Here is a 14,076-nt window from a genome sequence, read left to right on the forward strand (position 1 = left end):
TGTTTTTTAATCGTTCCCTTTTCTTAATTTTTTTAAAATATTTTATTTATTTATTCATGAGACACACACACACAGAGAAAGAGGCAGAGACACTGGCAGAGGGAGAAGCAGGCTCCATGCAGGGAGCCCAACATGGGACTCCATCCCGGGTCCCCAGGATCAGGCCTTGAGCTGAAGGCAGCACTAAACCACTGAGCCACCCGGGCTGCCCTTCTTAATTTTTTTTTTAAAGATTTTATTTATTTATTCATGAGAGAGACAGAGAGAGAGGCAGAGACATAGGCAGAGACAGAAGCAGGCTCCCCTCGGGGAGCCTACTGCAGGACTTGATCCCAGGACCTGAGCCAAACGCTCAACCACTCAGCCACCCAGGTGCCCTAATCATTCCCTCTTACAGGCTGAGAATAGTAATGTGACTTGCCAGACATCACACAGCTAAGAAGCAACAGAATTGAAATTTGACCCATCACTCCCCATAAGGATCTTCATGCACTCTCTATCATACCATAGGTGAAAGGTGCAGGGTGAATGGAGAAGGAGAATGCTCCCCTGGAGCAAAGAAAACTGCAGGAGACCCTGAGAGCAGTCTTCCACCTCTCGAGGCCAAGGGCCAGCAGTACTGTGGGTGGATAAGATCTAGGTCAGGAAGCTAGAGACCCACCCAGGTTCTTAACCTGGTGCTGACACTGACTGTGGTGACCCTTGCCCTCCCTGGGCCTCCGCTCCTTCACTTGCGAGACGCGGGGGGTAGATGGACAGGGCTGCAAAGACCTCACGCATCTCTGGCCCGGTCCCACTGTAGCGCTCTGTCCCCCGGGAGAACAGGCTCAGGAGGGCAGCTGCCTGGCTGCCTGGGGCAGGGCCACCTGACTGGGAGCACAGCTGGCTGTACCCCTCACACCAGCACGTGGCCTCAGTGTCTCCTGCCCGACGGGACGCAGCCCTGAATGGTGGAATCTGGCCCGCCCTCCCTGCTAAGGGCCACCTCTGAACAAGGGGGGCCGAGGCAGGAGAAGAGAGGGGCCCAGTCCCAGGTCTCCTGCTGGAGGCCCCTCCCTCCCCACCAGGAAGATCAAGGAGCAAACAAACCACTCTACTGCTTAAAGAACGTTGCAGGGGACCTAACTTGACCTCAATTTCCACAACTTTATGAGAAGGAGGAGGGCCTGCATCCGGACTGTATTAATATTCTTGGCTTAACTCTGAGCGGAGCCTCCAGGGAGAATATACTGGGCAGCTCGTTGAGGGAGGCCATTAAGCCTCATTGGTCAGAGCAATTCACATCATCTCATAAAAAGCCATGATGAAGCCATTAGCAACAGTGCTGGAAAACACATTCATGGGCTCCTTGCTGGGGTGTCAGGGGCATCCTCCCGGCAGCAAATGCATTTGCTGTCCCCACCAAGCACAGCACCCTTGGCGGCTGAAAGGCTCTCCGACAGGCAGCGGTATCACCTTTCCATCCTCCTCCTCACACTGCCTCCTCTTGTGATGGCCCCAGCGTTGGTGGTGGTGCAAGGCTGCTCTGAGGAGGAAGAAACTGGCCCATCTTCTGAGGGGTCCCTCAGAAGCCCAGAAACATGCCTGACTCACAGTGACTAGAGTATTCTCCAAGATCGTGAAATCACGGCCTTTCATGGGTCAGCAAAGAAGGCTTAGGAAGGCTTCTCTTAAGACCCAAATTTTCCAGGCTCCCTTTCCATGGGCCTACTCACCTTCTGTGAAATTTCCTTATTGAGATTCATTCAACAAACATTTGAGAAGCATCTTCTATGTGTCAGGCACTGTTGTAGGCTTACTTATATGACTTCTTTTAACCTTCCAACAACCCTACGTGGCAGGTACTACTAGCATTCCAGCCTACAGACGCGAGAAGTGAGGCACTGAAAGATCAAAGCAACATATGAGACCACACAGCCCATGAGTGAGGGCTCTGAGATGCAGTCGCAGGCAATCTGAGCCCAGAGTCTGACTTCTGAACAATTAGAAGATGGTAACCATTGCAATAAAAACACCGCCTGGCCACCAACATCTGTATTTAAATGGCCAAGTACAGGATTAATGTACCTGCACACCTGCAGGTGCACACACACTCTTCGTGGGAGGGGACCCTGATGAACTCAAACTTTCAGACAATGCTTAGCCTGTGGGAGCAGGGACATCACTCTGGGGTTCTGGATGCTTCCTGAGACAACCCAGTTAATCAGACACCCTCTCCATGGCAGCTTTATGGATTGGGGGAGCCAAAATCCATCAAGGTACAGAAAGATTCTACATAGTGCCTGACAAATGGACTTGGGAAGCTGAGAAAGATTCCTGACAAAGAGGAATTCAGGAATTATCTGATTCAAGAACAGGGTAAGAAATTATTGATGATGTAGCCCTCCGTAATAATAATACCAGCAGCAACCAGAACAGCCACCACGACTTTCACGCTTAACTGTAGTCCAGGCTCGGACCTAGACCCACTATAGGTATTATCTCACACACACAAAAAGATATTACCTCACTTAATCTTCATGACTCCCTAGCAGATGGTTTTATTGTTATTTTGATCTCACAGATAAGAAAATGAAGACTCAAAGTTAACTAACTTCTCCAAAGTGTGAGTGCCGGAGCTGGGACCAGAACCCAATGTTGCCTGACTTCAGGGCCCAGAGACAGAGCTGCTCTCTTGTGTGAACCACGCTGAGGACAAACCACAAAATCTGGTTTTCTGGACGAGGTACCCCTCCGCATCCTTCCTTCCATCGCAACCCCACCCCAAACACTCTGTCCTAGTCTCCCTCTCTCCTGGCTGGAAATCCATGCTACGTCCCCACTGCGAGACTACCCCTTCCCAGGGCCTCCTCCTCTCCCACCAGGAGCACCAGCCCGGGGTGAGAGCAGCCTTCCTGCACTCTGAGCCTTGGATCCTTCCAGAGCCAAGGACACAGGGTTCTCAGCAACTACAAATGGGTAGATTTAATTGATGAATTGACTGGGATTGTCCAGCCACCTGTCAGGGCTGATGAAACGGCAGATTTATAGCAAAAGGTGAGTAGCCTCATATTTCTCCCACCCCGGGATGTGAGCTGCTGTCTTCTGAGTCTGGGGGAGCTGGGGAGGATGAGACAAACCATTCATTTCTGCTTACGGCTCTGACAGTGCATTGCCATTATGAAACATCACCCTCAGGTGTAAAACAATAGCATTTTGCACTTACATCAGGCTCATACTTTACCATCACAAGGCACCTGTCAGCCCAGAATGCAGAAACCCTCTAATAAACATTAATTTAGCCTCACCCCACCTGCCAAGAGAAAGGAGTGAGCAAATCTATAAAGGGGAAACTGAGGCACTGACCACCAGGAATCTCAAATCTCTGCCTCATGCCAAGATGAAGTCGGCACAAGGGTACCAGTGAGTGGCCACAGCAGCAATGGGTACGTTCAGTCACCCAACCATAAAAGAAGGAGTAGCAAGGGCCTCACTCCAACCTCAGGAAGTCTGGCAAGACCTCTATGGTGGGGGCTTTCCCTCCTTCTCAGGCCCCCGTTCGAATCTTCGGAGCAGGGACAAAGCCTCAGAAAGCTTTAAGGGGGGAAGCTCAGGTGGCTCAGTGGTTTAGCGCGGCTTTCAGCCCAGGGCATGATCCTGGAGACCTGGGATCGAGTCCCATGTCAGGCTCCCTGCATGGAGCCTGCTTCTCCCTCTGCCTGTGTTTCTGCCTCTTTCTCTCTGTGTCTCTCATGAATAAATAAATAAAATCTTTAAAAAAAAAAAAAAAGAAAGCTTTAAGGGGAGCACAGAAGTGTGGTATAATAAAGCCCTCGTAGGAGTCTAAGGAGCTGCCTTCCCTCCTGGGGCTCACCCCAGACCTGCTGTGTGACCTCAGGCAAGCCACTAGCCTTTCTGAGCCTCAGTGTCCTCACTCACTGCACCATCTTACCTGCCCCCCTGAGACTGCAGAGCAGGGAAAAGAGAACGTGGAAGTACTTGGTTCCCCATAAAGAGGATGAATAGGAGGGACAAGACTGCTATTCACATCCCAGTGACCCCTGAGGGGTCCAGGGTGCCTCCAGTTACTACAAAGGGTGACCAGGGCACAGCACCACTCAGCAACCCTGCAGAATTCAAGACCCTCTCCACCCCTACTTCCTCTGAGCTGACTCCTGCACCCTACAAGGCTCTCCTTCCCCAGGTCCCTCCTGACCCGGGGATCAGGAAAGTCCTGTTCTTTCAGGAGCTATTTACAGAGCACTGACCACATGCTCAGCAGAACTGCACCCATGGGTGGGAGACACTAGAGACAAGGAAGAAAGGCGCCACCTTCCAGGAGCGTATAAAGGAGATGGAGAACAGGAAAGGGTTAATCCAGAGTCCAGGGCAGTGTGCATGGAAAGTATCCCTGAGGGGACATGTTAGTGACTTAGTGACCAGGGAACAGCTTTGGGGTTGAGGGCTCCAGGTGAGCCTCAAAGGATGATCTAAACAAAGGCCTTCCCACAGAGAGGCCAGCCTGAACAATGCCTCTGTGGCAGCCATGGGCACAGCACGTCTGGGGGACCCTGCAGGAACCTTCCAGGCAGGAGCACTGGCCGGGCTTGGGGAGAAGAGGCAGAAACAGCTGGATTGGCATATTGGCCCTTCAGTGGTGGAAGGCAATGCGGAGGTTTGCAGGCTTGGTGCCTGAGTTCTCCCAAGTTCTTGTAGCCCTGTGTCTAACTTCATGTTGACCTTACATTTATTTCCCTGAAAAAATAGTGGTTTAGCTAATGGTACAAGCTCTCAACAGAGGGGAGAGTAACACTGATTGAGCACCTGCTGTGTGCCTGGCACGGGCCTTGCTTGCAGGCTTCCAGGGCATTCTCTCACTGAATCCTCACACAAAGGTGCAAAGTGGCCCTGTTAGGCTCATTTTACCAGTGAGGAAGAGGAGGCTCACAGGGAGATGGTACAGCTAGGTAAGTGGAGGCACAGCCAACACTTGGTCAAGGTCTGTGTGATCCCAAGCCCGAGTCGCAACGCTGAAGAGTTCAAAGTTTGGGGCCCCCACCCCTCCGCCCACCACCACTTCTCTGGAAGCCAGTGCCAGTTTGGAAAGCATGTCCTCACACAGAAACTCCTACTTCCCCTCAAATCGCAGCCGCTCCCCCTACCCCAGCCCCAGCCCTTTCTTCCCTCTGCAGACAGAAGCAGGCATATTTACAGAGAAGGAGAGGAGGGGGGAACACTTCATAAATAAAGAGAGAGACATTCAGATCAACAGCAAAGCTTCTTCTGGTCAAAGGGGGAAATGGATTTTTAATAGAAAATGGAAGTTATGGGCTTGGATGTGATGTGACAGTCGCCCAGACTTAAACCCATTTAATCTTCTCTGCCGTTTAACGTGGAGCACCACCCCGATGCCGTGTTTCAGGAAACAGGCTCCAAATCGCTGGGAGATTAGAAGCGTAGAAATAGCAGTGCAATATTTTTAAACCAGAAATCGCCCCCAGGCATTTGGGCTGCCCCCAGGGTCACCACTGAAACCTAAATATCCATCACGTCAACTCGCTCACTGGCCCTCCCGCCCGTCTGGCCATCCGGATTAGTTTGGCAAAGGAAACCCGACACCCCGTGTATTTGACACCCGTGGGCCCCCACGCCCCCGCCCGGCCTGGGCTGAGGGGCTGTCCGGCCAACTGAGGCCTCCTCCTGGGTGGGCACTGAATTATCCCCATGTCATCGTCCCCAGTCATCATAAATGACAACCCAAGGGAACTGAAATATTAACACCTCGCCACCTCCACTGGGAGAAGTGAGTCATTTTGTTCTCTTCCTTTACAATATTTACTCATCTCATTCACTGGACTTTTCAACCAGGAGCAACTGGTCAGTGCTAGACCTGCAACCTGCCCTACCCTCAGAGATGGGCAAGAGCTGGCAAGGGGTCCCCATGCCGGGGCACAGCAAGTAGGTCCCCAGGGCAGCAGGAGCAGTGGGCAGGGCTCCCCTGGAGGGCTGTGTGAGCTCCCTGTCCTGGTCACCACTCTGTCCCCTGGGCCTCGCTGGGCAATTCGCAGAGTGGTTCAAGGCCCAGACTCTGGGGCCAGGATCCCCAGGTTTGAATCCCTGCTTCTGTCACTCACAAGCAATGGAACCTCAGGCAAGATAGCCTCACCTGTGTGCCTTAGTTTCTCCATCCATAAGAGGGGAGTGACGTCAAAGGTTGTTAGGTTGGATACGTTCATATAAAGGACAGTTGGTGGTAACCACAAGTGCCTAGCAGCACAGAAGTATTTGTTGCTATTGTTAGGAGTATTCATCGTAACAGGCAAGGGGTATTTGTGGAGTAAATAACCCACAAAAAATACTCACCTCTCAACTACAACAATTACTTAAGGCAGTTCTTGGATGTTATTCTGTATAATCAGCTGGAGGACCGGTTAAAAATGCAGATCCTTCCCTAACAGTACACTCAAATCTGTCAGAGGGCCGGGAAACTATTTCTGAAGCGGGTGGTTGTCTGCCTACAAGTCAGAGTAACACACCCCGGAGAAAAGTAGATTTGCCACACTGGCCTTCAAAATCACCTTTTCCAACAATAGCCAATTTCCATGGGCTTGGCTGATGGGGACCGTAGCACCACTTAATTAACTTAATTTGGTAATCGAGTTAATAAAATAATAGTGGTGTGATCAATAACAACAAAGCATTGCAATAGCCACATGCTGCTGCCCCCAGGCCTCACACAGAGTTTTTTTTCTTTTTTTTTTTTTTTAATGCAGATGTGGCCTGGTGAGTTTTTTGGGTTAATTTGCCAGGTTCATTACTGCACTGCATTTGCACACAAAGGTTTTCATACAAGATATATTATTTGCCCTCACTCTGATTGTTCTTATCCCACAGCTGGAAAAACTGGGTCCAGAGATCAATCAGTGGGACCTCAGCTCAACCACCTCGTCCATCCAAAACCTGGGTCAGGACCCATGAGGCAGGGTCTGGCTCCTTTGTCAGAGAACCTGCTTCTTGTGCATTCGCCCCTTTGAGACAGTCTGAGTCTACACCCTGGGGAGGAGAAGAGCAAGTCTCCCCAGACAGTGTCAGAGCATCTCCAGGCAGTCGGAGTTGGTACTTGCCCTGCAGCAAGATGGAGCAGCCAAGACCAAGTCTCATGCCTTCTGTCTGTGGCTTCCCCGCAAACCTAGCACACCTGCTCTACCGCTAACCTTCACCATCTCCATTTCTTTTTGGCATTTATTTTGTGCCAGGCACTGTGAGCAGCCCTTTCCTTGCATTATGAACAGTTTAAGCCCTACGACAACCCCCAATGTAGCTACTGCACAAGACCCCATTTTATAGATAGCAAAATGGGATGTTAGTTGATGGAATGAGCGCTGGGTGTTATATGCAACTGATGATCACTAAATTCTACCTCTGAAACTAAAAAAAAAAAAAAAAAAGGGAAGCAAGAAAAGGAAAAAAAAAAAGAAACAAGCTGTTAGGTCAAGGAGTCTCCTAGGTTCACACAGCTAGCAGTGGCAGAGGTGCATGTCAAGCCCAGGCCTCCCGCCCTCTGGGCTACATTTCTCAAAGGGCACACTACATTCTAGACTCAGACGGCCTCCAGGGTGCACACATACCACGAGGGGGGTTTCTGATGAAGGAGAGCCATTTGGGGTATGGTTTTTCTTATTTACTTGGGACTGCCCCAGGCTTCCAACCTTTCATCCCCAGTACATCCCCCACCCCCACAACTAAATGCCAGCAGCCTTACCCTAGTCCTGGAGAGAACCACAAAATCTCCATCTCCAAATCTCCCTAGGGAAGCAGTCCTACCTCAAGGAGCAGTGCTGCTGCTTCAAGCGCCCGTGTCCTCCACTTCCCCATCAGAAACATAGGATTTGGGTTTTGGTTTTTAAAGATTCTCAGCACAAACATAGCCCCTATCACTAGCAACCAGAAATCTGTATGACCCAGTAAAGATCAGTTATTCTTCAACCAACAAGGCCCCTCACCACAGGCTCCAGGAGTTATGAGCCAACAGCTGACTGTCAAACAGACTCTCTAATCTCCCAGCCCCTTGTAGACACGCCCTGGGAAGGGAAGGCCCCTTATGGCCAGAAGGTCTTTCTAGGGAGTCGGCTCAGACAGCACAGTTGTCTCTAGAGATTCCTAGATTTAGATTGGTAACGCTTGAGGGATTTAAGAGATTATTTTGTCCAATCTCCTTCATTTACAGATGGGGAGTATGAGGCCTAGAAGGGCAGAGTAACTCACCCCAGGTACACAGCGAGCTACCCAGTGTCCTGTTTGGGACTAGACCCCTGTTCTCTACTATTCTTTCAATTCTGGCCCGCCCACCTACAGAGCCCAGCAACCCAGGATGGAGGGGCCTCATGGAGAAATGACAAGACATTGATGAGGGAGCCTTAGAGGAATCAGGGGTGCTGGATGCCTGCAAGAGAGGCCTCCGGTGGGCAGCCATCTGTCTGCAAATGGTCGAAGGGTTGTCAAAGGGAAAAGGGCTTCACCTATACCCCTGTGGTTTAAAAAGGCAAAACCAGGGCCAGTGAACAGAAGGTACAAGACCCAGACCACTTGGCGGATTCTAAAGATGAGCTCTGTAATAGAACTGTGTGGCCAGAATGGGCTGCCTTCAGAGAAAGGTATTTGCTGTGGCTACAAGTACTGGAGCATCTGGTTAGGGGATGGATTCTGTGTCCTCAAATGGCCTTCCAACCTGGAAGACTTTTGCCCATGGCAGTCATCTGATCTCTCTCACACACCCCCAAAGCAGGTCCTTAGACCTGAGACCCATAGACCCCATGGCTCTGGAGGCCATCCCAGAAGCAAGGTGGCCTTGACTCAGCTGCATTCTCAGGACCTGGCTTCCAGTAACGGCTGTCACCTCAAATGAGGTCACCCAAGGTAGGACTCTATGCCTTCTGCTCTTTCCACAAAGGACTGTGGATTCCCAGCAGTGAGCATCACCCTTGCAGAAGTGTGTCCAGAGGACTATGGAATAAATCTGCATCTAAGGACCTGGAGTGGGAGCAGAGGTAGGCTCTTCCCACACCCAATGGGGGCAACTGGCAAGTCTGCTCCAAGAAAGACTATTGCCAGCCTGGCTGTGCCTTGTCAGCTGTTCCCCATGTTGCTAGGAAAATTCTCCATATGTGGGGGGCCCAAGGAGTGGGGAGACAGCCACACACAGCTGGGAGACCTGCGTTGTTCCTGTATGATGAAGTGACAGTAATTATACCTCACATTTCAGCAAAGGATTTATAAGGCTAAAAGTGGTTTACTGTGGTTTTTACATGTGTGCGTTTACATGTTGCCCCGGTTGATTTACAAAGCTTTGTCACATGATATACAAGGATATGCCCCTCGTCCTTCATGTGCACACATAGTAATAGGTGCCCTGGGGAACAGTCAGGGCACTGTTATTTTCCCCATTTTACAGATTACAAAATAGAGGCATGTGAACTATTAGGTCATTTGCCTAAATTAGGCCGAGCTTTGTCATCTAGGTTCACGGACAATGTTCTTTCCAACACATACACATACACACACCAGTGTAATGGATATGCAACCAGCATTTGAATAACCCTGTTCTTAATGAAGATGGTGGTGACCTTGGAAGCTGTCAATGTGAGCATCAGGGAGACCAAGGGCATGGGGAAGTGGGGCTGAACAGATGAGGGGAGGGAGTAGCAGCTGGGTGGCAGGGGTGGTACCCAAGGCTAATGCTGTTCACACTAAAGCAGCCCTGGACAAACATCTGTTAAACAGGGCACACAGGCTGTTGTGCCCCCAGCCAGCCCTACCCTCATGGAACCCACAGGCCACAACCTGCCATGGGCAGCACCTGACCTCTTGATCATATGCTGCTTCCCTGTGGCTGACTGGGTCATTTAGGGAGAAGTGGTCCAGGGACCCCCAAGGTCATGGGACCAACACCCCAAGGTCAGGGGTATTCTCTACACACAAACTACCTGCAAAACAGCAAGGCTCATCCCAGCAGGGAGGGACACAGATATCTATCCAGCTATAAGACACAGGGGCTCATCCTGTGTAGACCCTACACATAGGCTTTATGGTATTAAATCCAGGATAGTCCTTACTCTGGCCAACTATTATGGAGATTTAACAACCAACTGGCCTTCCTTTGGCAGACGTGCAACTGGCCTTTCCCTCATCCTCAAGTCCAAGTCCACAGCCAACCTCTGCCCTCATCTCTTTTCCACTGGTGGCCTAGCTGTGGCTGGGGAAAGGGAGTGGGCTGGGCTCCCCAAGGACGTGCCTGCATGGCCTCAGCTGTCTCACTGAGGATGGGTCCTGCAGGCCACTGAGCTAGGTGACAAAAGGAAGCAGCAATGTCCCCGCCCTGGTCAGCACACAGTCTTTCTTACAGTTACAAGTCTAAGCCAGCTGGCTGGGCCAAAACTGCAGCTGATTGATTCAACAACTCAGGACAGGACCCAATGATCTATTCTGAGGTATGGGCAGGAGGAGGAAGGTGGGAGCAGTGCAGAAAAAAAGAAGACATCTAGTATTTATTGAGTACCAGCTGCTCTCTGGCTACTTTACGTGTATGGTTGCCTTTAACCCCAATTAATAGCTGGAGAGAGGCTCAGAGAGACCCAAAGTCACATATTTAGTAAGTGCAGAGCCAGGGTATAAATGAAGGGTTCACTTTGACTCCAAATTTCCACCACACCAGCAGGCTGCAATTTTTTTTTATTTTTCCTTACAACTCCAATATATAAAATGCTCCGATTGAAAGACTTGGGGATGGAGGTGCTTGAAGCTCTGCCTGCTGGTCCTCCCCTCTCTACCTGCAGCCATCCCCCAGGCTCCACCCAATGCTCTAGGGCTCTATACCACCTCCTTCAGAAAACTCTGTGGGCCCTGAGTGAACCAGGGCCCTCCCAGATAGGCAGAAAAAAACTCTGGGAGGCCTCAGAGCTGCACCTGCCAGGGCAGGATTTGTTCCTGCCCCGGAAATGCAGACAAAACCATCCGAAGCCACATTCCCGCTGCAGGGCCTCCCAGCTGGCTCCCTGGGAAGGAGCACTCCAGCTGCCCTGGATGTTTGCTCCTTGAGCATGACTCCAGACTCTTGCCTCAGAACTTCCCTCTGTGGCCCCGTGCCTGTCGTTCCACTGAAGCTGCCTTAACACTGTTAGAATAGGGGCCCTTCCCCTTCCCAGAAGCCCTTCCCCTAATCTCTCGGAGACCACAATCCCCTCCAAAGCTGGAAGTCCACAAACCAGGAGGGTGAGAGAGCGTTTTGGCTCCCATCATACCTCTTCCCATCAGTTGCTGCTTCTCCCACGACCGTCCCCAGCCCTACACATCCAGCTTCCTCCATTCTGAGGGTACATTTACCAGAAACCTAGCCCTCGATTCTCATAGCAGGTATGCCCACCCTCTTCACCCTCTTCTTCCTGCAGCACAAGAGGGACAACCCACACCCCAAGCTTGGTCAGCCTTAGGGTGTCTCTGTGCATCACCTCTCATCTTATCCCAGTAGCAAGCTCCAGGGCTGCCTTACCAGGTGGGCTCAGTGCTGAGCCCCTGTAGGCCTCAAACTCAGAGGCAAGAGGGAAGCCCTACCAAACACACCAATCCTTCTTCCCACTCCTGCCCCACCCCCATGCCACACCAGGAAAAGGTGAAGGGCTGCTACTGAGGCTGAGATCAAGAGGCTACTCACACAGAGAGGGCGAGGCTCTTGGCCTGGCTAGGTCAGCATGCAAATCTGTATGCAAATCATATGCAAATCTCAGGCCTGCCCTTGGGTTCCTGGCACCCTGCCATCTTTGCTGCCTGTGGCTCACCCCATTCAGGCACCTGGGTCCTGGCTAAATCTACTGGGATAGGGGCTGAGAAAGCACTTTGGGAGCTGAGGGCTCTTCCTCTGGACTGCTTCAAATGTCTCCAAGAAACACCTCTTCCAAGATCATGTGGGAGGGAAAAATCTCTCAGCCTGGTATCTCTACCCCTGAAGAAAAAAAAAAAAAAACAAGCTTTCTGAACGTCAACCTCCCCTTCAATTCATCCACAAATAAAATCCACCTTCACCAGGCTGGGTAGGGGAGTAAGCAAGTGACAAGGGTGGAGTTCCTGAAGACATGGAGACAGTTAACTGGGGCTTGAGGTCTGCACCCCGCCCCCCAATCAAAGGCCTACAGTCCAAGAGGTGTTCTCGGCAGCCTCCCAGCCTGGGTCTGGGGGCTTCCAGTCTGCTCGCTTGGGGGCTTGCTTGTTTGGCAAAGCACTGCTGGGCCACACGCCCATTCGCTTGGCCACCCCCTCCCCGTTCCTCAATCTAAGAAAAACAAGCCTCTCCAGCCAGTCTCCTGGGATCTGTTCAACTTAAGCGCTGCCTTTGGGTCAACCGCTTACTTGCTTTTCGTTTCTAATTGAGCCTCCCCATTCTGCCGCAGAGATATATTAAAGGCAGCGACTTTGATGCCCAGAAATACGAAGCCTCTCAAAGGTTTGCCGGGCATGATGGCAACTCCATTCTCCCCCGCGGTATTCTAGCAACAGGGGCCCCTCTGCCCAGCTACCCCCTCCCCGGGCTCACCGGTCCTTCACCTGCTTCCCCAAAGTAGTGTCTGCCATTTCAAGATCTTCAAAACACATTCCCCCACTGCCTCCCCCCGCCCCACACACTTCTAATTAGACACCGAACAGAGTGTTAGAGATTTTCTTAATGGCTTGACGAAGCCTTTTAATTCAGTCTCCTCAAGAGAGAAGAACCCTGAGTCCCCGTCCGAGAGGTTGGGGTGGGAAATGAAAAAATCAATGCAACCCATTATTTTGGCTTTTAGAAAACAGGGATTTTAGTGCCGGGGAAGCTTGTTCTTTTACACAGTAAAAATGCAAATGCAAGCAACACAGATGCTGGCCCGCTGGATGTAACAACGGAGAGAGCCTCACTGGGGTTCATCTGGCTGCCCGAACCTGGATTTGTTTTGGCAATAATAAGGCAGTTATTGGAGACTCGATAACCGATTATTAAAACACCTTCCCAGTTCGGTTCTGGGGAATCTGTCTGAGCTCAGGCTTCATCAAAAAAAGGTATTTCAAGAGGAATGGAAATAGCAGAAGCTTAAAACACATTCAATAACTGCTTAATCCCATCCAGAGGACGCTCTATCCCATCTTGTTTTCTTCTCTCTCTCTGCCTCCTCCCGCTCCTCACAGATGGACGTACAAATTATTGCAAGAGGATATTGTTTTCTGTAACAGGCTCGAACATTCACATTTACATTTTCCTTGGTGCCGTGGGGGTGACTGGCAACGAGAGAGAAAATACACCAAACCCCATCTTCCCCGCCTCTCCCGGCGTCCCATCTTCTCCCAGCCGCCTCTCGCCAGCCCCCGCCGCCGCGCCACCCCAAGCGGAACAGGCCCTGGGGACCAGCCTGGCACCTAAGACCCAATTAAGGCACGAAGGAAAAGAAAGGACTGTCTGGCGAGTCGCCCTGGCGCCCAACACAGATGCTGGAGCCTCTGAATTGGCAGGGCCCGCCAGGACTCTGCAGACCAAAAGGCCACCGAGGTGCCACCTCACCTGGCACCTCCAGCCTTACCCAGAGGCCCGAGGCCGGTGGCAACTTTCGCCTCAAGTTGGAAAGGGTTTTGCCCCTCAGACTGTCCTGTTGCCTTCTGGGCCTTTCTCTGCTAGCACCCCCCCCCCCATCTGCTTCCTCCCTATCAAATAGCCCGGGGTTCATTTATTAATGCCCAGCTTCTGGGGGTGGGAGGGGTAGGGCTGCATGCTTCAGGTATTTGCTGGGGGACTGTGGGGCGTGCAGGGCAGAGGACAAAGCTGGGCAGGAGTGTGCAGAAGCTCTGGCCTGTGCTCTCCGCCTGACAAAATGGAAAGGGGATGGGGGGCGGAGAGAGAACGAGAGAGAGAGAGAGAGAGAGAGAGAGAGAGAGAAAGCTGCCGCTCCTCACCTTATGTATTTTTAATATTAATGTAATTAAAGCTGCGAGCCGAGCCAGCCTGCGGGGGCGGAGGGAGGCAGGAAGAGCCTGGGGAGAGGGAGACTGGGGGGTGGGGGGTTTGAACAGGAGACAGCTTCTTGC

The 14,076-nt window shown here is 51.5% G+C and overlaps 1 protein-coding gene across 2 annotated transcripts in view; it reads right to left on the reverse strand.

Annotated features, from left to right (window-relative positions):
• Positions 1-14,076, reverse strand: part of DSCAML1 (DS cell adhesion molecule like 1) — a 344,894-nt gene that overhangs the window by 329,089 nt on the left and 1,729 nt on the right. The gene's annotated exons all lie outside the window — the stretch shown is intronic.

The sequence above is a fragment of the Canis aureus genome, chromosome 3 (assembly GCF_053574225.1).
Source record: "Canis aureus isolate CA01 chromosome 3, VMU_Caureus_v.1.0, whole genome shotgun sequence".
Taxonomy (NCBI): domain Eukaryota; kingdom Metazoa; phylum Chordata; class Mammalia; order Carnivora; family Canidae; genus Canis; species Canis aureus.